The sequence below is a fragment of the Aquila chrysaetos genome (assembly GCF_900496995.4).
Source record: "Aquila chrysaetos chrysaetos chromosome W unlocalized genomic scaffold, bAquChr1.4 W_unloc_3, whole genome shotgun sequence".
In the NCBI taxonomy this organism is placed as follows: domain Eukaryota; kingdom Metazoa; phylum Chordata; class Aves; order Accipitriformes; family Accipitridae; genus Aquila; species Aquila chrysaetos.
The window spans coordinates 3,711,229-3,736,275 of NW_024470323.1; the positions used below are offsets into that span (position 1 = coordinate 3,711,229).

Sequence of the window (25,047 nt, forward strand, 5' to 3'; positions counted from 1 at the left end):
AAAAACGTGAGCCCTTTACAGCCCTCACAGTGGCAACCCTCATAGCAGTCGGAGCTGCTGGAGCTGGTACAGGAATAGCCTCCCTCATACAACAAAATAAAAAATTTCAATCCTTAAGAGTAGCAGTCAACGAAGATTTGGCTAGGATAGAAAAGGCCATGACAGCCTTAGAACAGTCTGTTAGGTCTTTATCAGAAGTAGTATTACAAAACAGACGGGGCTTAGACCTAATGTTCATGCAGCAGGGGGGATTATGTGCAGCCCTACGGGAGGAGTGTTGTGTATATGTTGACCATACTGGAGTAGTTAGAGATACAATGGCCAAGCTACGGGAGGGGTTAGAAAAACGGAAAAAAGACTGGGAAGTACAACAGAACTGGTATGAGTCTATGTTTAATTATTCACCCTGGTTAACCACCCTATTGTCAACTATTACAGGACCTCTTATTTTGTTAATCTTATTTTTGACTTTTGGGCCATGCATTTTTAATAAGTTGATTGCTGTTGTTAAAGGGCACTTAGAAACTGCACACTTAATGCTGTTATGAAAACAATATGAACAGATCGGAGATGGAGGAATTACTCCTATCCTCGGGCGGGCAAAAGAAGTATTAGATCAATTTAATGAACAAAATCAGGATAAAATAGAAAAAGGGGGATTGTAATGAACGGGTTAACTTTGTTCATGAAATCGAGAAGGGGGAAGAGACACATTGAGAGTTAACATATGCCTTGTGTAAATAACAAAGCTTGCTTAAGTGATGCGTAGAGGTCACGGGAAGAGGGCAATGGCTATAACTTACTAGATAAGGGGGGGGAAAGGAGCAATGGCTATAACTTACTAGATAAGGAGGGAAAAGAACAACAGCTATAACTTACTAGATAAGGAGGGAAAAGACAACAGCTGCAATTTACCAAGACTGTATTTCTCCACGTCAAAAGACACTCTACATCAAAGGATACTCATCCTTGAGAAAATTTACCGAATCTGCATAATAACAGACCTGCACGAGTGAAGAAAGAAGAAGCAGGACAAGGCGGACACTTACAAGAAAGGGGTACAAGAAATGTATATAAGGAATGTAACGGTAACATAAAGTTGCGGGCCTGTGGCGGAGCGTTGCCTCCCCAGCCGCCCAGCGCTGTTTTGCTCTCTTATCGCTTGCTAATAAATTCGATTTTTTTTATCCAATACAAATTGGCTCCTCCAATTTGTCACGAGCATTTATAACAAAGGTGCCGCGATTAGATCACTGGTCGGCCCGGACCAGGGAAGAGACAGATAACACACATGGTGTGAGCGCCAACTCCATCTTTTATTGCGCAGTTAATTCCTTTTATACTAACAACGGTAGGTGGGATTACTGATATGTCATAGGGAGGCGACGACTTGCCTTCTACCTTTCCGTGACATCGCGAGATCTTCCGAACGCCGTACCCTACAGAATGCATACTATATATCTTTTCGTGCATCATAATTTGTTTGAAGGCATGTGAAGAGAATGAAAAATTAGTATTTTTCTCTTCTATTTTATCCAACTGCTTCACTCTTTGAAGGTGTTTCCCTTACTGTTGTTATAGGTCTCCTACTAGTAAATGTTTCTAAGCAACCATTATGGTCTATTGAATAAAAGCTGAATGTATTATAAAGTCCCTGAATATTTATATGCTATTCTGTAACAGCAGTATTGGATAAATAATGTATGTATTTAAGAACTTCTTAAATGTAGAAGAATCAGTCAAGGACTATGGGGTAAATAGGTGAAACATATTGTGATGTTGAGTGTTCAAATGGATCAATGACTGGAGATTCATTTAAAGCTCAGCTTTCTGTGTTTAATCCTAGCTAGTGCCTTAGAGCACAAGCTAGCCGCATTGTCCATGTTATGAAATTATCCAGAATCGACAGGCAGCATCTAAACAGTCATCATCAGCCTCTGCAGAATATGAACTAAATATGCTTTTTGCCATAAAACTTCACACTCAGTGGTGCAGGATTGTCTGTGAGATGGTACTGTCAATACAGAAGTATAGCTGTGGGATAAGAGAAGCAGAGTTGCTTTGTAATTTATACTGGAAAGCATGGAATGACATTGTTCTGTGTGACTGAAGAGGAGATGTTCCCACCCAGCAGCTCTGGCATGGAATTTTGGAGGCCCATTGAGGTGAGGGTTGAGGGCTAGTAGCATTCTTGCATCTCCTCTGTTTCATGACATATTTATACTGTGGTGATCTGTTGCTGTTGGTACTAGAGACTTGATGTTTCTGAGCTGTAGTCTTACTGGCTAAAGAGCTAGAGTTCTGCTCTGCCAGGTTGTTGATAGCCGCTGGTAGGTATATACTTCACAGACAACCTGTCTTCTAGCTCTGGAGGATGAAGGGTATTTTAAGCACAGACATGATATTATCTATACTAACTGTCTGGTGTGGATCTCAGAACTGGATATGATGATGAGCTGCCCCTGTCTGAACTTAATGGGAGAGACCTGTCATTAGAAATGCAGCTTCAGCCATGGCAATCTCATATATCGACATCAGTTACCATAAGGAAAAAACCTGAAGTAGGTCAGGTAAAAGGTATTTCTTTGTAGAAGTCAGGCTGATGAGAAGGGCTGTGTCTCAGGTGAAAGGCAGATTTATTTATTTATTTATTTTTATTTTTTTCAGGCACTTAAACTGACCAGGCTACTTACCTGACTGAATTTGGACCCTGCTTTTGCAGCTATTGCTGAAATATTTGGCTTTAGGCATGTGAGCTTTCAAAGTGATGGTTTTTTGAGTTAATTTTTCCTTTATGACATTTGGCTCATTTGGAAACAAAGACTGAGATCTCTTAAAAGGAGGCACAAATGGGAAAATAAGATGATTAATTGTTGAAGCTGGTGCTGTAACAAATTGACTAGAAATGTGGATTCAGAGAAATTGATGTACTTTATCCTTCCAAACTAAATGAATTTTCCATCTGCTTCAGCTTCTCAACTATAATGAGGACATTGGGCTGATTCTGCTATTGGTTTCTCTGTCTTCCTGAACTATTTTGGAAAGTTTAAACATTTCTTGTATGATTAAATATACTTTCAATAAATCAATCTCATAATTGTTGTTCAGGAGAGTTCATTTTTCAGTTTAGTCTTTTAAATTACTTTTGTTCTTTAAAGGATTCTTCTGATGTAATGGCTTCTGCTAAATCCATTTGCCATGCTCTGTCTTGTAATTACTTTAGATTTGAAGAATAAAATGAATGGCTTTATTATTTATCAGTAGCAAATTTGTCTTACTGTTTTTAACCTTAGAGTGGCCTTTGCTCATGAAATAGTTTTAATGGTCTAGAAAGCAAAACACTTCATACCTCTCTTTCAACAGAGATTTAGTGAAAGCTATCAGATAGTTTTGTGTTTTCTTTCACTGCTCCCCCATCAAACGTTTGTCACAGTGACTGTCATCATGTGTGTGTTTGCTGTTGTATGCTGTCAGCTGCTGGCCCTCTGAAAGCCTAGTTTTGCTACCTGCTTTTAGACTGTGAATTTTTCAGGCTGGAACAGCCTTTATTTTTGCCTTATGCTGTGGAGAGTACATTGTACTTAAACATAGCATTAATTTAACAGTGGCTATTACAGTGGACATTGGCCTGCATGAACTTTGTTGCTGTTCATGCATGATGAAAACTTGCACTATTTCTTTCCTCCTTTCTATTGTTATGGGGTTTCATAGTTCTTATTGACGATGCTTTTGTAGTCAGATGAGTTGCAAGTCTGTGCTGTGACTTTTAGTAGCAGAATGCCATCTTGGACTGAAGTTTTACAGCAGCTGAGGCTGGACAGATAACTGTCCTATGTGAATCTTCTCCATTTGGCATCAGTTCATTGTCCACAGTGTCTTGTAAGGTTGTTCAAACCCATCCTTAATTTTAAACTGCCAGTCAATGCAAACTAATATAAAAGCATTTTCAGCCTTGCTAAACTTCTTAGGACGTAGTAGATGTTACATTAATATCTCATTTTCAGAGACTGCTTAGAAAATGAAAGTGAGCTAGTTGTAGAGTTATAGACATTCAATAAATCTCAGCTTTTAATTTGTGGAGGGATTCATTGCTATAACAGCACCGTGCTGGTTTTGTTTCCAGCATCAATTGTGATGTTTAACCAAGGCTAAGAATTCTGCAAATAGAATCATAGAATTGTTTAGGTTGGAAAAGACCTTTAAGATCATCAAGTCCAACTGTTAACCTAGCACTGCCAAGTCCACCATTAAACCATGTCCCTAAGTGTCACATCTACACGTCTTTTAAATACCTCCAGGGATGGTGACTCCACCACTTCCCTGAGCAGCCTGTTCCAATACCTGACAACCCTTTCAGTAAAGAAATTTTTCCTAATATCCAATCTAAACCTCCCCTGACGCAACTTGAGGCCGTTTCCTCTCATCCTATCACTTGTTACTTGGGAAAAGAGACTGACACCCACCTCGCTACAGCCTCCTTTCAGGTAGTTGTAGAGAGCAATAAGGTCTCCCCTCAGCCTCCTCTCTTCTAGACTGAACAACCCCAGTTCCCTCAGCCGCTCCTCATAAGACTTGTGCTCTAGACCCTTCACCAGCTTGGTTGCCCTTCTCTGGACACGCTGCAGTACCTCAATGTTTTTCTTGTAGTGAGGGGCCCAAAACTGAACACAGTACTCAAGGTGCAGCCTCACCAGCACCGAGTACAAAGGGACAATCACTTCCCTGCTCCTGCTGGCCACACTATTTCTGATACAAGCCAGGATGCTATTGACCGCCTTGGCCACCTGGGCACACTGCTGGCTCATATTCAGCCAGCTGTTGACCATCAGCCCCAGGTCCTTTTCCGCCAGGCAGCTTTCCAGCCACTCTTCCCCAAGCCTGTAGCGTTGCATGAGTAGTTGTGACTGAAGTGCAGGACCCGGTACTTAGCCTTGTTGAACCTCATACAATTGGCCTCAGCCCATCGATCCAGCCTGTCCAGATCTCTTTGTAGAGCCTTCCTACCCTTGAGCAGATCAACCCTGCCTCCCAACTTGGTGTCGTCTGCAAACTTGCTGAGGGTGCACTCGATCCCCTTGTCCAGATCATTGGTAAAGGTATTAAACAGAACCGGCATCAATACTGAGCCCTGGGGAACACCACTTGTGACCAGCCGTCAACTGGATTTATCTCCATTCACCACAACTCTTTGGGCCTGGCCATCCAGCCAGTTTCTTTACCCAGCAAAGATTATGCCCATCCAAGCCATGAGCAGCCAGTTTCACCAGGAGAATGCTGTGGGGAAACTGTGTCAAAGGCCTTACTAAAGTCCAGGTAGACAACATCCACAGCCTTTCCCTCATCCACTAAGTGGGTCACTGTGGGAACATATTTAGCTAACGGTCACAAGAGCATTCCAGACGCCTTTAGAAGGCCTTGAACAGAATAAATAAGAAGACAAAAATAAGAAAGATATCAATTAGAACACAGGTGCGCATTCCACGATAAAGGGAACTTGGCACAAACAACCTCAATTTGGCAGTTTATCTTGACCAATTAGACTGAGACAAGTTTCGCATGTTTTAGTTAGTATAACCAATTATGTCTTATGTTTATGCGCGTGTACAGTGTTGATATAACTAATCATTAAGTGTAACTAGGCACGTGGACAGTGCGTGAATAATGTGTGTAACCAATAGTAAAATAGCTAAATGCATGTACCGATGAAACCAATGTATAAAATGATGTCTGATGCTCTAGTAAAGGGTCTTCAACTATGATCATATGGATCTGTCATTGAGTCCATGATTATGGTCCCGCAAAGAGCGAGCATAGTATGCATTTTTATGTAAAGAGCTTATGTAACAATGACCTGACAGAAAAAGTCTATAAAAACTGATGGATTTTGATACTAAATTGGACACACCTTTGGAGGAGCGATCCCCCGTGTCCCCAGCGCTGCAATAAACGAAGTGCCTGCTTCTTAACTTCTCATTGCTGTTAAGAAGTTTTATTCCGGATTTCGGTAACAGTGGGGCACCTTCCCTAGTTGGCTCACTCACCAGCTGTGTCAGGAAGTTCTCTTCCACACACTCCAGGAACCTCCTAGAGTGTTTCCTTTCCACTGTATTGTATTTCCAGCAGACATCTGGTAAGTTGAAGTCCCCATGAGAACAAGGGCTAGCGATTGTGAGACATCTCCCAGCTGCTTATAGAATATTTCGTCTGCTGCTTCATCCTGGTTGGGTGGTGTCGTGTCCCAAGGTTGGAGTGACTCAGGTTCATGGATTTCCTTTGCCAGAATTAAGGTGAAACAACACCAGGGGAGTTCAAACAACAATCAACATTTATTCAACCTAGCTAACCTTGCCCAAGTACAAGTGAACTTATCAATATGAACCTTGCAACATGTCATTAAGCTGCTGTTTGAAAAGAGAAGGGAGGTGTAGAAAAAGAAATGGAAAAAGGAACATGAAACTGTGTCAGAAGGAGAGCCCTCCCGTTGAGTCACGAGGTTCAGAGCAGACCCCCTTGCTTTCTGGACTCCTTCTCAAAGAGGAGCCCAGGGGTGGCTAGATCCACTCCTAATCTCAGACTTGGTCAATGGTTTATGTTTAAAAGGATGAGGTGTAGGGACTGTGGAAAAGAGAGAAGGAAAAGAGGGAGAGAGAGAAAGAAAGAAAGAGAGAAAGAGAGAGAAGGAAAGGGTTTCACCAGTCCTGGGTCCAGCGTTGGTCCAGCCAGCCTAGAGATCCAGTTCCAGAGGGTGTGTGCCAAGAACTCGTCCTCCCTTCTTTTATACCTAAAGGGTCCGCCCCTGTAGGTGGTGTTTCCCATCACTGAGCAAGCGCAGTGTGAGCTCAGGAGTGTTCCAGAAATGAGTTGATGGTCTCGACATGCGCAGTTCACGTTCTCGGGATTCTCTGGAAATGGGTAGGTGGGCTTGGGGGGTCATTGGGGAGTTGCGTCTCTCTCCCTGCAGGCATGACTGCTATCTGGCCTTTCCTCCAGGCACATATGTTGTGCTTCTTCTCATGGTCGCTTAAGGTAAGTGTTACGGATGCATGCACACTCAAATCCAACAGGTGTTAAAGCTCAGATTTATTCTTCAGTAAAAGGTTACTTAGAACTCCAGTAACAGTAGTGAACTACAGGCTCAATGATGTAAGGGGAATTAGTACTACACAGCCGACTGTGGCAGTACATCCCCCCACCTCCCCCCCCCATCCTGCCAGCAGGAAACGAAACTTCTGCAGGAAGGGAGAAGGGGAAGGAAACCCTGGAGGTTGCAGGTTGAAATTTGAACTGGCCAATCGAGATGCGCCAGGTACACCGAGGTGACCCTCCTGGCCAATAGAATTAAATGACCACAGGTCAGATTCGACAGGGGTATAAACAGGGTCCCGCCGGAGGACACATTGGAATCAGTCCTCCTCGGAGCAGCGGGTCTGCAGTCAGGGACTCCCCCTCGGGTCGGGGCACCGCCCGAGGTAACTCCTCGAGGGAGAGAGCCCTCAGCTTTTAGGTGAGCGATACACGCATTTTGAGCCATCACTTTAAATCTTGGGGATTCTTAAGTCGGCCGTGTAGTATTGATTCTCTTTACATCGAGCCTGTGGTTTTTTAAAATGTTACTGGACTTCTAACTAACTTTTGCTGAAGAATAAATCTGAGTTTTAACACCTGTTGGATTTGGTTAGTCGTGCATCCGTAACATTTTAAATTGGCGTAGTCGGCAGGATGGTGTTAATGGAGGAATTATTACGGAGGCACGGCTGCAGCCCTTCTCCCCCAGGTCTGGACTGGGCGAAGGAGAAGTGGTTCGACCCGGCAGCGGTCGTGGAGAGAGTAGAACTGTGCCGCGGAAGTAGTCCGCGAAACAGCAAAGGCAGCGTGTGTGCCCTCCTGGGCGCCTGATGGATTCAAGCACAGAAGAGTCATTCTGCTAAAAGGCAAGGGGAAATAGATTGTCCGAAGGTGGAATTGGAGGAAAGGGACGTGCGGCCCCTTACTGAAACAGAAGGGCACGCGGATCCGCACGGTGGGAGCCCCCGGAGCGCTGTTTGCACGGCCCCTCGGTCGGGACCCGAGCTCGGCGAGTTGCAAGCTAAGTTTTCGTGCAAGCCGGGCAAAACCGAAACTGAGTATTGTGGAGAGTTTCTCTAACGGGGGAGGATCGGATACTGTTGAGTGATGATGAAGCAAGAAATTACTGGGGACCGGGAGTGTTTCTGAGTGCTGGACCGGCAGGTGATAGGTCGATAACGTCCCGAGTAGCCTACTGGGCTGGGGGTGTGGACCCCAAGGAGAGAGGAGAATCTGTTACTATCCGGGAAAAGGGGCTGTCGGAGTTAACAGAGGGCAGCAGGAAGGTCCGCCCAGCCGGTTGTAAACCCCGCCCCGAGCGCTCTCGAAGTCGGGGGCCGTCGGGTCGGAACTACGATCCCGGAAGGGACGCTCTCTGGCGGAAGGCACCGGCGCTGGGGGCAGCCCGAGCCGTGCTGCACGGGCAGTCCGCCGGCGGCGTCCGGGAGTGGGATTGCTAGAGGGGAAAGCTGGAGACCCAAGGGAAGCGCCAGCAACCCCGCCCCCTCGGGAAGAGAAACGGGACCCTTTCGCGGCACTGCGAGAGGAACTGGAAGGGCTAAGAAACTAGAAGCTGCGGTTTGGGGTTCAGGCTGCCCAGTCCGCATGGTGAATACCTGCCAATGGTCTGCTGATAAGGAGCCTTATATACACATTTCTGTGGGTCCAAGACGGATAAGGTTAGAATTCTTAATCGATACAGGAGCCCAAATTAGTGTTTTAAATGAACGACAAGCTAGTGAGCTGGGAATCAGGCCATCAAGAAAGGCTATAAACATTAGAGGAGTAACAGGGGCGACAGAAAAATGCCCCATAGCTCGAACCCAACTTTGGCTACCTGGGGAAAAAAGAATGACAGCTGTGGAGGTGGCTTTAAGCCCCTATGAGGGAAATATACTGGGATTTGATGTGCTGCCAGGCAGACAATGGTATCTACCCAATGGTAGGGTGTGGAGCTTCGGGGGCAGGGAGGCAGAGGCTATTCACGTGAGAACCTTGCAGGTTACGCCTGCACTACCGCAATCTGAAGTAACCCCTGTCTTTCAATACCCACTGCCAGCCTCTGCCAAATGGGGCATTTTGGAAGTAATTAATGATGTGGAGAAAAGAGAGATCATCAGTTGCACACATTCCCCTTATAATTCTCCTGTTTGGCCAGTCCGTAAATCAGATGGTAGGTGGTGACTAACAATTGATTATAGAAGATGATTGAATAGTAATACCCCACCATTAACTTCTGCCGTCCCAAGTATTAACTCATAGTTTCTCAATTCTTTGCATATTCAACACTACACAATTGAAAAAAAGTGGGAGACGAGCAGGAAAGTTGAAATACTGTGTGTATTCACACTAATTTATAGGTGAGTCTCCTCAATAGAGAAGAATGATTCCATGTGCTGCACTCATGATTTGTGTTGTGACTGGTTACCGCACTGCTTCTGGACATCTCTACATTACAGACACAAAAGGCATTCTCTGAACACATCGACTGCAGGCCCATCCATAGTGCTAGATCATAGACATGTCTGGGATCAAGGTAGGCAAGGCAAACAGTACTAAGGGTGAAGGGGAGGAATGAGCAAATCAGGCTCCAACACATCTCTCCAATGAGTTCAACACAGCTTAGACTGCAGAGACAGTAAATGGGTCATGGGTTATATTTATTATTTAGCAGGGATATGAGAATGTCCCAAAGATATACATCCAGAGGCATGATGTTGACAGAATGTCTGGAGTAGAAACTCCAATAGGTCACCTCTAGTTCTCTTCATGTGATATAACAGCATAACTGCAGTCCACTAGGGAGAGGACTGCTTATCCTCATCTATGCAGTTGCCCAAAGAAACTCTAGGAAGTCTTGTGCAGAACTCCTCCTGTAGGCTTCTCTAAAAGAGGTGACAAGAAAAGCCATTATGTGGCTTCAAAAAAGTCCCTTGAAACTTCCTGCCCCCTCCTACACCCATACTTCTCCTGACTAAAAACCTTCTTCACTCCAATGACAAGCAGCCGACTTTAATAAACTAGATGTTAAATTCCAAAACATACAAAATATAGATAAGTGACACAAATATAGTGATTTACACATTTGCCTTACTGAATTAACCTATAGCAAATACACAACACAACCCTTTCAAACAAACATCTAGCATTGAAATATAGATTCACATTAGGCAACACACTTCAAAGACTGTTAGACTAATTATCTTCCAGGAAAATTCAGAGAATATGCCTACCGTACTGTCTTCCTGAACAGAAAACCCCTTTCCTAGGGAATGAAGTTTCACATCATCTAGCAAACAGATCCAAAGAGTGAAGAAGAGTTTAACTTTATGTATAATCTCATATATTCTTCATGAGAGTTATAAATATAAACTTCTGGCAGATTTACTAATCTTTCATAAGTCTCCAGATTTCACAAGTCCTATTAAAATAAAATTCTTGACATTGAAAGAAAACAAAAATAGAACACCACCTTAAGCAATGCAGTATTATAAAAAGAGAAGAGGATGAACCACCCTTTATTACAGCTCAAACACATTTTGGGTTGCTCTTGAGGCCAAAAGATTTACTGGAGACAAAATACCACTGATTCAGCATGCCCACAATAATTTTATGTCAAAACTGTGAACTACAAAGCAAAGCTTCTGCAATGCAAGAGTTACCCATACTTTATCTATTTTCAAGCAGCAGCAAATAACAACTCTTTCAATAAAATATAAATTGCAGAACTTTCATATGGTTTTTATTAAATATTAGCTAAGAATCTATTTTAGTGTCTACAAAGAGAAACAGACATGCCAATGGAAAAGGGCTGCAAATCATACCCAAGAGGGATAGATGTAGACAAAGACCAAGCCCAACTAAACATCCAAGGACAGCATTTAGCAACTCTGAATTAATAGCCAATTTTCCTGTATTTTCTTTCAGAATTATTTCAGCCACATGTTTATTTCCTCATGCACAGTGAGGAAAACTCACAACGTGAAAAGTAAATATGGGACTCGCTAGATGTGTTACATGAAATATAAATCTATTGCAGATCAAGATCCCAAACTTCTGACTACTTTATTAGTGGTATTTAAAAGCAAAAATTCATGATGCTGGGGAGTAAATCCTGACTTTGTTGTGGGCAGCACCATTAACAGATTTGAGACACCAAGTAGCTATGCAGCTAACACAGATCCAGCTACATGCTGCTTTTTCTCTCCAAATTTAAACCATTCACAACAGCTTGATGTCCTTGAACAACTACCAAAAGAACACCTGCAGTGGTGTCCCACATCCTCCCTGGCTGATGATAAAGCAAGACTGAACAGGATTCCTAACAAGAAGAATTGACAAGACACCTTTGCCATGGTGGAAGTCGAGGGGCCCATTTAAAGTCACACCATAACTTGTCTGCTCAATCATCTCAGTTACTTAAAAGCACCAACCTTTAATCACAGCATATACATGCATTTAAGTTTGACCTTTGGGGACTTTCCGTAATACCAACCAGAAGTTTCGCTATGTAGCTTTGCAAAAATGAACTTTATCGAGACAACTTCCATATGCAAGAAAAAACAAATCCCAATTAGTACACGTTACTGTTCTTTGCTAAGCTCCCTGACATTTCAGTCATACAATTCTTCTCAACTTTGTACCATTCCACCAAGATTTCTAGCCTGTTCTAATCCAGAAGTCAAGCAGTTCCCATCATTCATATAAGATGCATCCAAGTGAAAGAGAAACTTATCTCATCTTGTCCTCTCTTCTCCCTTTGAGACAGGGAATATCTATTGCTCTAATGCCTTCTCCGTAAACATTAAATAGAAGGAAGATCTATTTAAGCAAAACGCTGGCACAAGAACAAGCATGTTTAAGCTAGCTGTGACTATGTCTAGCTTGGAAATTAAAAGGTGTCGAAAAAACATTAGAGGTGATTGGTAACAGCCAACATGGCTTCACTAAGGGCAAATCATGCCTGACAAATTTGGTGGCCTTCCACTATGGGGTTACAGCATTGGTGGAGAAGGGAAGAGCAACTGACATCATCTACCTGGACTTGAGCAAAGCATTTGACACTGTCCTGCATGACATCCTTGTCTCTAAATTGGAGAGACATGGATTTGACAGATGGACCACTTGGTGGATAAGGAATTGGCTGGATGGTGGCACTCAAAGAGTTGTGATCAATGGCTCGATGTCCGAGTGGAGACCAGTGATGAGTGGCGTTCCTCAGGGGTCGGTATTGGTACTGGCGCTGTTTAACACCTTTGTTGGCGACATGGACAGTGGGATTGAGTGCACCCTCAGCAAGTCTGCCAACGACACCAAGCTGTGTGGTGCGGTCGACACGCTGGAGGGAAGGGATGCCATCCAGAGGGACCTTGACAGGCTTGAGAGGTGGGCCCATGTGAACCTCATGAAATTCAACAAGGCCAAGTGCAAGGTCCTGCACATGGGTCAGGGCAATCGCAAGCACAAATACAGGCTGGGCAATGAGTGGATTGAGAGCAGCTGTATACAGATGTGTTAAAAGATGGGATTTTGGTCTGTGGATGAACACTGGGGGAGAGGTAGATAGCCGAGGAAAATGCAGTCAGCACAGAAAATGGATGGTTTGTTGCCTGTTGCTTGGAATGCTGACCACAGAGATAAGAGAGCTGAGCAATACTGGGGGAGGACAGGCAGCAGGCTGTTGCACAGCACAGCTGTGTGCATGATTGGCGCGTGACTGCTGGATGATGACAATATGCCGCATGTACAAAGCCCATGAACCAATAGACAGGGTGGCTATGACTCGTGCAGCGTGCCTGGCCAGCAAGCGCATGCGTCGTAGGCTCCCTATGTTACAATCGAGGTGTGTTTTGGCGCCTGCTGGCCACGTGTGCCGAAACCCGTTCCTCTGCAAATGTATAAATACCGGGATTTTTCCGAAGAGCATTGGGGCTGGTGTACGGTGAGGCCACCGTTGCCTCCGTGGGGACGCCCACGTAAAGCTGGCACCTACCGATTGCTGGGCTGAGCTCACAGCGCAAGATGGCACAAGAATGTACAGATGGTCCATCTTCCTTACAGTCCTCGGGTCGGTATGTTAACTTGCTTTACAAGATACACTTAGCATAATGCACATCTGTAGTTAATAAATGCTTGCTTTTTCCCTTATAGTCAGTGTGTGTGTGTTCACCTTCTCGGGAATCCTCGAAACCACCCTAAAACATAATTGGCGACGAGGATGGGATTCCCGTAAAGAAGGAGGCACACAGACACAAGTGGGTGGGATGCAGATAGTGGAGCCAGTAGCTATCCGTCGGTGCGCCACTCGGGCATTAGTGGGGTGGGACGAGGATAGTGGAAACAGTAGCTATCTGTCGGTGTGCCACTCGGTTGCAGAGGGAGTGAATGGGAGACTCTCTGCATGAAGGATTAGAGAGAAATCCGATAACAAGGTCTACCACGGGACGCAGTCCTTGTTGCTTGAAACTGGAAGCAAAAATTGAGCAGCTGGAGAATCAGTTGTGGGATCTTAAAGCGACTACAGTTGTACAACAACAAACCAACCGTAAACCCCATTCCCCATCCCCCTGCGCCGCTGGGGGGGGGTAGGTAGAGAATCCGGGAGTGAAGTTGTGCCCGGGAAGAGGAGAGGGTGTTCTGAGATTTGGTTTTATTTCTCATTACCCTACTCTGGTTGATTGGTAATAAATTGAGTTAATTCTCCCCAAGTTGAGTCTGTTTTGCCTGTGACAGTAATTGGTGAGTGATCTCTCCTGTCCTTATCTCGACCCACAAACCGTTTGTTGTATTTTCTCTCCCCTGTCCAGCTGAGGAGGGGGGAGTGAGAGAACGGGTTTGGTGGACACCTGGTGTTCAGCCACAGTCAACCCTCCACAGTCTTTTTTAGTGCTGAAGGCCGGGAATGTGAGGAATTTAAGATAAGGATAGTAACTGAGAGAGGTAACGGGTAAAACATGGACTGAACGCAGCTAGAGAGTGAAGAGCTGCATGACAAGTAGGGAAATGTTTGCTGTTGTAATTGTGGTGAAGGGATGAGGGGTGGATTGTGCGTAAATTGTCCACTTCTTGTCGGTGTGGTGATGATATTATTTTGATTATGGTGTGTGGAGAATTCTTTTTTGTTGATGTGAGTGAAGTTTGTGAAAACTGTGAAGATTTTGTGTGATGAATGTAGATTTTAATGATAATTCTTAAATATGTGATGCAGAGAGGCGAGGGGTGGAATGTATTGGCTTTGTGTGGTGAGGTTTTGATAGTGGGAGGGGCAGTTACAGAAGGGCTTCTGTGAGAAGCTGCTGGAAGCTTCCCCTGTGTCCGACAGAGCCAATACCAGCCAGCTCTAAGACAGACCCGCCGCTGGCCAAGGCCAAGCCAATCAGCAATAGTGGTAGCACCTCTGTGATAACACATTTAAGAAGGAAAAAAAAAAAAAAAAAAGTTGCTGGGAGTGTATTTGGGCTCTCCTCCGTCCACGTATTTCATGTGGACGCACACACGAAAGAACAATCTGAAACACATTTGGGGAATGCACAAGCCGATGCCCTCACAAAGATTCAATCAGTAAAGCTAGAGGAACAGAGTAACACCGCATTAGCATGGTGGGCCCATGAGAAGGCCGGTCATGAAGGAAGGGACGCCACCATAGCATGGGCCAAGGCCCGGGGTGTACAACTTTCAGTAAAAGATGTTTAAACATTGCTCAGTGTGAAACTTGCCAACTGCTAAAAAGACATCCTTATTTGGATCAACCAGTAGGGCGCATATGGCGGGGGGCAACTGGGGGTGAAGTATGGCAGATTGACTATATTGGACCTTTGCGGGAACATAGGCGACAGCGCTATATCTGCATAGCTGTGGACACATATTCGGGACTAGTAGTAGCAGTTCCCAGCCGCTATAGTAATGCACATACCACAATTAAATGCTTAGAAATGATAGAGCTCTATTATGGTACCCCTGTAGAGATCCAATCTGACAATGGGATGCATTTCAAAAACACCAGAGTAGCACAGTGGGCTAGTGACCGAGGAGTTACGTGGACATGGCATCTTCCTTACCACCCCCAGGGGGTGGGATTAGTAGAGCGCACTAATGGATTATTGAAAGAGCAGCTGAAGCGCTTGGGGGGTGGTACATTCACTGGGTGGGTAGACCATCTAACTGAAGCAGTACGCATCTTGAATAACCATATCATTGGCCAGAGCTCGACCCCCATCCTACGCATGAAGCAAGGGCAGATCAGAACCACAAAGGTTGCAAATCCAGGAATATCTGTCACACAAGGGACGGCCTTCACAGCTACACCCCAAGGCAGCGGATATGCCGTGCAAAGCACTACAGATATAACCATGGCTAGCCAAGAGACGTGGTGGTTCCGCACCGATGTCACGCTGTATCCAGACTCTGGCAGCTGTCTACGTTTATTGTGTTTGACCCCAGGGCTCTTGGCCCGGGGCCTAGTGTTACTGAATCCAACTCAGGAATCTGGAAGAAGACTACTCATATTTGGAATAAAAAAACACCTCCTCGCGGGTGGTGATCCTACCTACCGCCCCATGGGTTTTGGTATATCATGTCCTGAATGCACCACCAACTACAGAGACCACGCGGTGGTTCGCTGGGGCGTGGGTATGGTATTGGCCCCCGTTAGGACAACTGGTTGCAGCTGAAGTTAGAGCTGCTGATGACTCACAAGCTGTAACTATTGTGGTGCAGGGAGAATCTGCATGGTGGCACGTGCCAGCACAGCACCTAACACGACGGGAGTAGGGTATGGGCTATGTTTCCCCTCCCCTCTTGTGTTCACAGATGGACGTAGTCGTGGATACCGCGGCAACCCAAAGAAAACATCTGGATGACCCTGGCCAACGTGACCAGACAAGATTCCTTATGCCTCAGTACAGCAACACTAAACAATCCCTTTTCCACATGTTTAATAGGGGTTCTGCTGGCATCGACGAAGTTTAAGAACCTATTGACGGGGACCCCCGTGCAGCAGGCCATAGACTCGACGGATTGGAATGCCTGGTTTCCACAGATCGGGCATTCACCCTCATTGCCACCCCAGGAATCACAAATTCAGGGGTCCCTGAATGCAGATTGGTGTAGAATTGTCTTATTTACTATTAGATGTAGATAGTATTAGACACGCAACCTTACAGAATAGAGCTGCAATTGACTTTCTATTACTTGCTCATGGACATGGCTGCCAAGACTTTGATGGACTCTGTTGCATGAACTTGAGCAACCACTCCACATCTGTTCATGCACAAATACAGGAGCTACAAAGGCTAAGTCACCAACTTGTACAGACAGGTTGGAACCCCCTTTGCAGGGTGGACATGGGGGTGGCCATGGCTACGACAACTCATCTTAGGTTTTGCTCTTGTATGTCTTGTATTTTTATGTATCATGTGTTTTGTCCCCTGTATTATTCAACTAATACGACAAATGATGGATACTCTGCTACAACAACATGTCATACAAATGGTAGAATATTGTCATGTTCCATCCACGGACCATGCGGTGGCATGTATACAGATGGGTTAAAAGATGGGATTTTGGTCCGTGGATGAACACTGGGGGAGAGGTAGATAGCCGAGGAAAACGCAGTCAGCACAGAAAATGGATGGTTTGTTGCTTGTTGCAACAGGCCACGTGGATCCTCGAAACCACCCTAAAACACCAGCCCTGTGGAGAAGGACTTGAGGGTATTAGCGGATGAAAAACTGAATATGAGCCAGCAACGTGCACTTGTAGCCCAGAAAGCCAATAGCATTCTGGACTGCATCAAAAGAAGTGTGACCAGCAGGTTGAGGGAGGTGATTCTCCCCCTCTATTCTGTTCTCATGAGACCCCACCTGGAGTACTCTGTTTGGCTCTGGACCCACTCCAACATAAGAAAGACATGGACCTGTTGGAGCTGGTCCAGAGGAGGGCCATGAAGATGATCAGAGGGCTGGAACACCTCCCCTATGAGGATAGGCTGAGAGAGTTGGGGTTGTTTAGCCTGGAGAAGAGAAGGCTCCAGGGAAACCTTCTAGCAGCCTTCCAGTACCTAAAGGGGGCCTACAGGAAAGATGGAGAGGGACTCTTTAACAGGGAATCTAGCGATAGGACGAGGGGTTACAGTTTTAAACTGAAAGAGGGTAGATTTAGATTAGATGTAAGGAAAAAATTCTTTACTATGAGGGTGGTGAGATGCTGGAACAGGTTGCCTAGAGAAGTTGTGGATGCCCCCTCCCTGGAAGTGTTCAAGGCCAGTGTCCTGGTTTCAGCTGGGATAGAGTTAACTGTCTTCCTAGTAGCTGGTACAGTGCTATGTTTTGAGTTCAGTATGTGAAGAATGTTGATAACACTGATGTTTTCAGTTGTTGCTAAGTAGTGTTTAGACTAATGTCAAGGATTTTTCAGCTTCTCATGCCCAGCCAGTGAGAAAGCTGGAGGGGCACAAGAAGTTGGCACAGGACACAGCCAGGGCACCTGACCCAAAGTGGCCAACAGGGTATTCCATACCATGTGACGTCCCATCTAGTATAGGAACTGGGAAGTGGGGGCGGGGAATCGCCGCTCGGGGACTAGCTGGGTGTCGGTCGGCAGGTGGTGAGCAATTGCACTGCACATCATTTGTATATTCCAATTCTTTTATTATTGCTGTTGTCATTTTATTAGTGTTATCATTATTATTATTAGTTTCTTCTTTTCTGTTCTATTAAACCGTTCTTATCTCAACCCGCGGGTTTTGCTTCTTTTCCCCATTTTCTCCCCCATCCCACTGGGTGGGGGGGGAATGAGTGAGCAGCTGCGTGGTGCTTAGTTGCTGGCTGGGGTTAAACCATGACAGCCAGGTTGGATGGGGCTTTGAGCAACCTGGTCTAGTGAAAGGTGTTCCTGCCCATGGCAGGGGGGTTGGAACTAGATGATCTTTAAGGTCCCTTTCAACCCAAACCATTCTATGATAAACAGTTCATTAAAATCAACTAGGATTCACAGGGTGTGCAGAGGTCCCCAGACATCACAGCAGATTTACCTAAGGCAGTGTAACCAAGATGGCTTTCTGGGGAAACCAAGAGGCTTTTCAGGGGTCCTGGTTTCAGATGGGATAGAGTTAATTTTCCTCCTAGTAGCTGGTTGTCGTGGTTTCAGCCCAGCCGGTAACAAAGGACCACGCAGCCGCTCGCTCACTCCTCCCGCCCCCCTCCAGTGGGATAGGGAGGAGAGACGGAGGAGAGAAAAGGAAAAAAAAAAAAAACAAACCGGAACCTCGAGGGTTGAGATAAGGGCAGTTTACTGGGACAACACAAAAAAAAAAAAAAAAAAAAAAAGTTACAACAACAACAACGGTACTAATAAAAGAATATACAAAACGAGTGATGCACAATGCAACTGCTCACCACCCAGAACCCGACGCTCCACCACTTCCCCCACCGAGAGTCGAGAGAGCTCCCCCCGTCCCGCTCCCCATGTATATACTGGGCATGATGTCACATGGTATGGAATAGCTCCTTGGCTAGTTCAGGTCAGCTGCCCCGGCTATGCCCCCCCACCTCCCAGGTTCCTGTAAAAATTAACTCTATCCCAGCTGAACCCAGGACACTGGTATAGTGCTATGTTTTGGGTTCAGTATGAGATGAATGTTGATAACACTGATGTTTTCAGTTGTTGCCAAGTAATGTTTATAAGTCAAGGATTTTTCAGCTTCTCCTGCCCAGCCAGCAAGAAGGCTGGAGGGGCACAAGAAGTTGGGAGGGGACACAGACAGGACAGCTGACCCAAACTGGCCAAAGGGATATTCCATACCATGTGACGTCATGCCCAGTATATAAACTGGGGGGAGTGGGTCAGGGAGGGATCGCGGCTCGGGAACTAACTGGGCATTGGTCAGCGAGTGGTGAGCAATCGCATTGTGCATCACTTGTTTTGTATATTCCAATCCTTTTATTATTATTATTGTCATTTTATCATTGTTATTATTATCATTATTAGTTTCTTCCTTTCTGTTCTATTAAACTGTCTTTATCTCAACCCATGAGTTTTACCTTTTCCCTTCCGATTCTCTCCCCCATCCCACTGGGTGGGGGGGAGTGAGTGAGCGGCTGCGTGGTGCTTAGTTGCTGGCTGGGGTTAAGCCACAACAAAGGATAAGTTTTATTTCTTATAGATTCTTTAGAATGAAACAAACTATATCTAAAAAGTGCAGATATGCTTTTTTATTTCTTTTGCAGTTCAGAGGATGGGGAGAGGGAAAAGCATCTCTGATTTGTATATTAAAGTGCAAGCATCTGTCCTACTGATGATATTCTAGGGAAGCACATTAGCATAAAATTTAACAATTTCAAATAAGTGAATGTGAAATAGGGACTGTATAAAGACACTATTTCCAAGCCTGACAGAAACATCACTGTTTAGAAATGCAAATGAAACCATTATGTTCAGTAATTATATGAAAATATGAACATTTCAGCATGTTTTCCAGCCCTGATGGCAGTTAATGGGATGTACGCTTATATAAATAACTACTATTAAAGCTAATGCTGAAAAAACACTAATAAATTCATGCTAAAGCAACTGATTTAGTATGGTTTTAAACCCCAGCAGTGCTTACTTATTTAGAAGGGAGTGCATTCTTATGTTTAGAACTCATTACCGTTACAAATCACTGCAACTCCATCAATTACCATGCATTAATGAAAATGGGACACATGCAAAAATAATTATTGCCTCTCAGCAATTTTCTTTAAAGACAAAATATAGGGGTATTACCATCATGCAGCCTTGAGGGGAACTTATCAGCCACATAATCTTTATTACTACAACTGTACTCCCTATGCTATAACCCCGGGGTGTTTTTTGTCCCAAGAAGGGGCTAACCTTTATGTAAAACTCTTGGAATATACACAATGAAAGTGACCATACTGTCATCAGTAAAAACTTACCATTTTCACAATTAAAAATACATTTAAACAAACATATACACACTAGCATGTGAACTGAGAAATGTGGATGTGAAATACAAAACTACAATTCCTGAAACTAGAGCAAGGAGATGTAATGCGAATGGAATTAAGGATAAAAGGCACAGGTGGAAGTCTTCTATGAAGTTCTTGTATCTGGATAAATTCCATCCAGTTTTACACTCACACTTTTAATGACCTCCTAGAGAGCCATGGAATTAAGACTTCAAGGACACTATTCATTCCTCTTTGGATGTTTTCTCCAATTCCTTGGCATTATTTATTAATTTATTATAAGAAAGCTTGCTACCCTGGTACGACCCTCAGATTATTATCCATTATTGATTTTTCAGGTAGGCAGCGATGAAGTTGCAACAAGAATTCTGAGGGCAATCAAGAGAGACTTCAGGGCCTTGGGACAACTGGTTAAGGGATCAGGAGCACAAGTAGTGTTCTCCTCTATCCTTCCAGTTGCAGGGAACGATGAGGGAAGAAACAGAGAGAGCCAGCAGATCAACGCCTGGCTCCGAGACTCATGTCACTGGCAGAACTTTCAGATTTTTGATCATGGGTCGGTTTACATGATGCCAGGCATTCTGGCAACATATGGGGTACACCTAGCTCAAAGGGGGAAAAGCATCTTTGCACAGGAGTTAGCAGGGCTCAGTGAAAGAGCTTTAAACTAGATTTAAAGGGGGAAAGGGATAAAACCAGGCTTGCTAGAGATAAGCCTGGGGGCGGCACGTCAATGTTTGAGGGATGGTGTGTGTCCTGGTTTCAGCTGGGATAGAGTTAATTGTCTTCCTAGTAGCTGGTACGGTGCTATGTTTTGAGTTCAGTATGAGAAGAATGTTGATAACACTGATGTTTTCAGTTGTTGCTAAGTAGTGTTTAGACTAAAGTCAAGGATTTTTCAGCTTCTCATGCCCAGCCAGCGAGAAAGCTGGAGGGGCACAAGAAGTTGGCACAGGACACAGCCAGGGAAGCTGACCCAAAGTGGCCAACAGGGTATTCCATACCATGTGACGTCCCATCTAGTATAGGAACTGGGAAGTGGGGGCGGGGAATCGCCGCTCGGGGACTAGCTGGGTGTCGGTCGGCGGGTGGTGAGCAATTGCACTGCGCATCATTTGTACATTCCAATCCTTTCATTATTGCTGTTGTCATTTTATTAGTGTTATCATTATTAGTTTCTTCTTTTCTGTTCTATTAAACTGTTCTTATCTCAACCCACGGGTTTTGCTTCTTTTCCCGATTTTCTCCCCCATCCCACTGGGTGGGGGGGAGTGGGTGAGCGGGTGCGTGGTGCTTAGTTGCTGGCTGGGGTTAAACCACGACAAATATGCTGGGGCCTGGCCCATGCCTATAGAGCCCTGGTCAACACTATTCCGTATCCTCAAGGGGAAGAGAAGGTCTCTGAATCTGACAACAAAACAACAGGCACTGCGGTTACTCAACCCCAGCAACAGGCACTGCAGCCACTCCAACCCCTGCAACAGGCACTGCAGCTGAACCAGAGAACCAACCCGTACCAGTATCAGTTGCCCCCATACAGAAGAAGAAATATACAAAAAAATCAGTTCTCTTAGTGAGGGATGAAGATGAACCAGGGTCATCACGGGAACAGGAGGACGAGGCAGAACCAGAAGTAATCACCCAATCCCCATCCTTGAGTGAGCTGTGGGATATGTGAAAAGATTTCAGCCGCCGTATAGGTGAGCATATTATCACCTGGCTCCTCCGATGCTGGGACAATGGGGCTAATAGCTTGGAATTAGAAGGTAGGGAAGCCAAGCAGCTGGGATCGCTTGCCAGGGAAGGTGGCATTGACAAGGCAATTGGAAAAGGGACACCAGCCATCAGCCTCTGGAGGTGACTCCTGTCAAGTGTGAAGGAAAGGTACCCCTTCAAGGAAGATGTTATATGTCAATCAAGCAAGTGGACCACCATGGAGAGAGATATCCAATATCTGAGAGAATTAGCCGTGCTAGAGACGATTCATTATGACCTGGACAACCCACAATTACCCAAAGATCCAGATGAAGTCCCATGCACATGACCCATGTGGCGGAAGTTTGTACAGAGCGCACCATCATCCTATGCCAACTCACTGGCAATAATGACCTGGAAAGACGAAGAGGCACCAACGGTGGATGAAATGGTTCGCCAACTCCGACAACACGAAGAAAATCTCCCTTCCTCCCTATGAGCCTGCGTCTCAGCTGTGGAAAAACTGTCTGAAAAGTCTGAAAAACTGATCAAACTGATCGAAAAGTCATACTCCCCATCTGTACAGAGCAGTATCATCTCAGCTATTAGGAGTGAGCATTCCTCTGCTCAAGAGAGAGAATATAGAAGGTACACACCACAGGGTACCCTGTGTGACCACGGAGAGGACATGAGGAAGTGGGATAGAAAACCTACTTCGGTCCTGTGGCAGTACACTTCCCCCAGCAGGAAAAAAAACTTCTCCAGGCAGAGAGAAGGGAAAAAAAAACCCCTAAACCCTAGAGGCTGCAGGTTGAAAATTGAACTGACCAATTGAGACATGCCAGGTACACTGAAGTGACCTTCTTGGCCAATAGGGATTAAATGACCACAGATCAGATTCGACAGGGGTATAAATGGGGTCCCACCGGAGGACGTGTTGGAATCAGTCCTCCTCGGAGCAGTGGTTCTGCAGTCGGGGACTTCCCCTTGGGTCGGGGCACCACCCGAGGTAATTCCTTGAGGGAGAGAGCCCTCAGCTTTTAGGTGAGTGATACGCACATTTTGAGTCATCACTTTTGAATCTTAAGGATTCTTAAGTCGGCTGTGTAGTACTAATTCCCCTTACATCATTGAGCCTGTAGTTCACTACTGTTACTGGAGTTCTAAGTAACCTTTTACTGAAGAATAAATCTGAGCTTTAACACCTGTTGGATTTGATTTTGCATGCATCCGTAACATTTTAAATTGGCGTAGTCGGCAGGATGGTGTTAATAGAGGAATTATTATGGATGCACGGCTGCAGCCCTTTCCCCCAGGTCTGGAATGGGCGAAGGAGAAGCAGTCCGACCCGGCAGCGGTTGTGGAGAGAGTAGAACTATGCCGTGGAAGTAGTCGAGACGGCAAAGGCAAAGGCAGTGTGTGTGCCCTCCTGGGCGCCTGCTTGATTCAAGCACAAAACCAAAAGAGTGATTCTGCTAAAAGGCAAGGGGAAATAGATTATCTGAAGGTGGAATTGGAGGAAAGGGACATGCGACCCCTTATTAAAACAGAAAGGCACACAGGTCCGCACAGTGGGAGCACCTGAACCACTATTCGCACAACCCCTTGGTTGGGACCCGAACTCAGCGAGTTACAAGCTAAGTTTTTGTGCAAGCCAGGCAAAACCGAAACTGAGTATTTGTGGAGAGTTTCTTTAACGGGGGGGGGGGGGGGGGAATCGGATACTGTTGAGTGATGATGAAGCAAGAAATTACTGGGGACTGGGAGCGTTTCTGAGTGCTGGACCGGTGGGTGATCAGTCGATAACGTCCTGAGTAGCTTACTGGGCTGGGGGTGTGGACCCCAAGGAGAGAGGAGAACCTGTTACTATCCGGGTAAAGGGACTATCAGAGTTAACGGAGGGGGTGCAAAAAGCCACCTGTGTTCAGGCCATGTATGATGGAAGGCAGCAAGGGATACCGATTGTGGCAGTACATCCCGCCCCACCCCATCCTGCCAGCAGGAAACAAAACTTCTCCAGGCAGGGAGAAGGGGAAGGAAACCCTGGAGGCTGCAGGTTGAAATTTGAACTGGCCAGTCGAGATGCGCCAGGTACACCGAGGTGACCCTCCTGGCCAATAGAATTAAATGACCACAGGTCAGATTCGACAGGGGTATAAACGGGGTCCCGCCGGAGGACACGTTGGCAGTCCTCCTCGGAGCAGCGGGTCTGCAGTCGGGGACTCCCCCTCGGGTCGGGGCACCGCCCGAGGTAACTCCTCGAGGGAGAGAGCCCTCAGCTTTTAGGTGAGTGATACGCGCGTTTTGAGCCATCACTTTGAATCTTGGGGATTCTTAAGTCAGCCGTGTAGTGTTAATTCTCTTTACATCATTGAGCCTGTGATTTTATAAAATGTTACCGGACTTTTAACTTACTTTTCCTAAAGAATAAATCTGAGCTTTAACACTTGTTGGACTTGGTTAGTTGTGCATCCGTAACACCGATGACTGCACCGATGGACCCCCGCCACCTCAGACCCCTTATTAGAGGTCTGCTGGACGCTTTAAAGATACACGTCCATTCCCTCAGAAAAAGAATCCAGGGGGCCATTGATCGCAACCAGCAGAACCCCCAGAGGCCGCCCACGCATGTGATGACTTGGGCGGAAGTACTGCACAGCACAGTAGTTCACGGGCGCGAGATGGGATGGGCGGAGCCGAGCGGTGGCACGGAGGGCGGCAGGAAGGTCCGCCCAGCCCGTTGTAAACCCCGCCCCGAGCGGTCTCGATCTCGCGGGCGGGCGGACCGGAATTACGATCCCGGAAGGAACGATCTCTGGCGGAAGGCACCGGCGCTGGGGGCAGCCCGAGCCGTGCTGCACGGGCAGTCCGCCGGCGGCGTCCGGAAGCTGGTGGAATTGCTGGAGGGGAAAGCTAGAGACCAGAGGGAAGCGCCAGCAACCCCGCCCCCTCGGGAAGAGAAACGGGACCCTTTCGCGGCACTGCGAGAGGAACTGGAAGGGCTAAAAACTAGGAGCTGCGGTTTGGGGTTCAGGCTGCCCAGTCTGCATGGTGAATACCTGCCAATGGTCTGCTGATAAGGAGCCTTATATACACATTTCTGTGGGTCCAAGACGGATAAGTTTAGAATTCTTAATTGATACAGGAGCCCAAATTAGTGTTTTAAATGAACGACAAGCTAGTGAGCTGGGAATCAGGCCATCAAGAAAGGCTATAAACATTAGAGGAGTAACAGGGGCGACAGAAAAATGCCCCATAGCTCGAACCCAACTTTGGCTACCTGGGGAAAAAAGAATGACAGCTGTGGAGGTGGCTTTAA

At 45.8% G+C, this 25,047-nt stretch overlaps 1 pseudogene; it reads left to right on the plus strand.

Moving 5' to 3' along the window:
- Positions 1-25,047, plus strand: part of LOC121232414 — a 250,283-nt pseudogene that overhangs the window by 50,778 nt on the left and 174,458 nt on the right.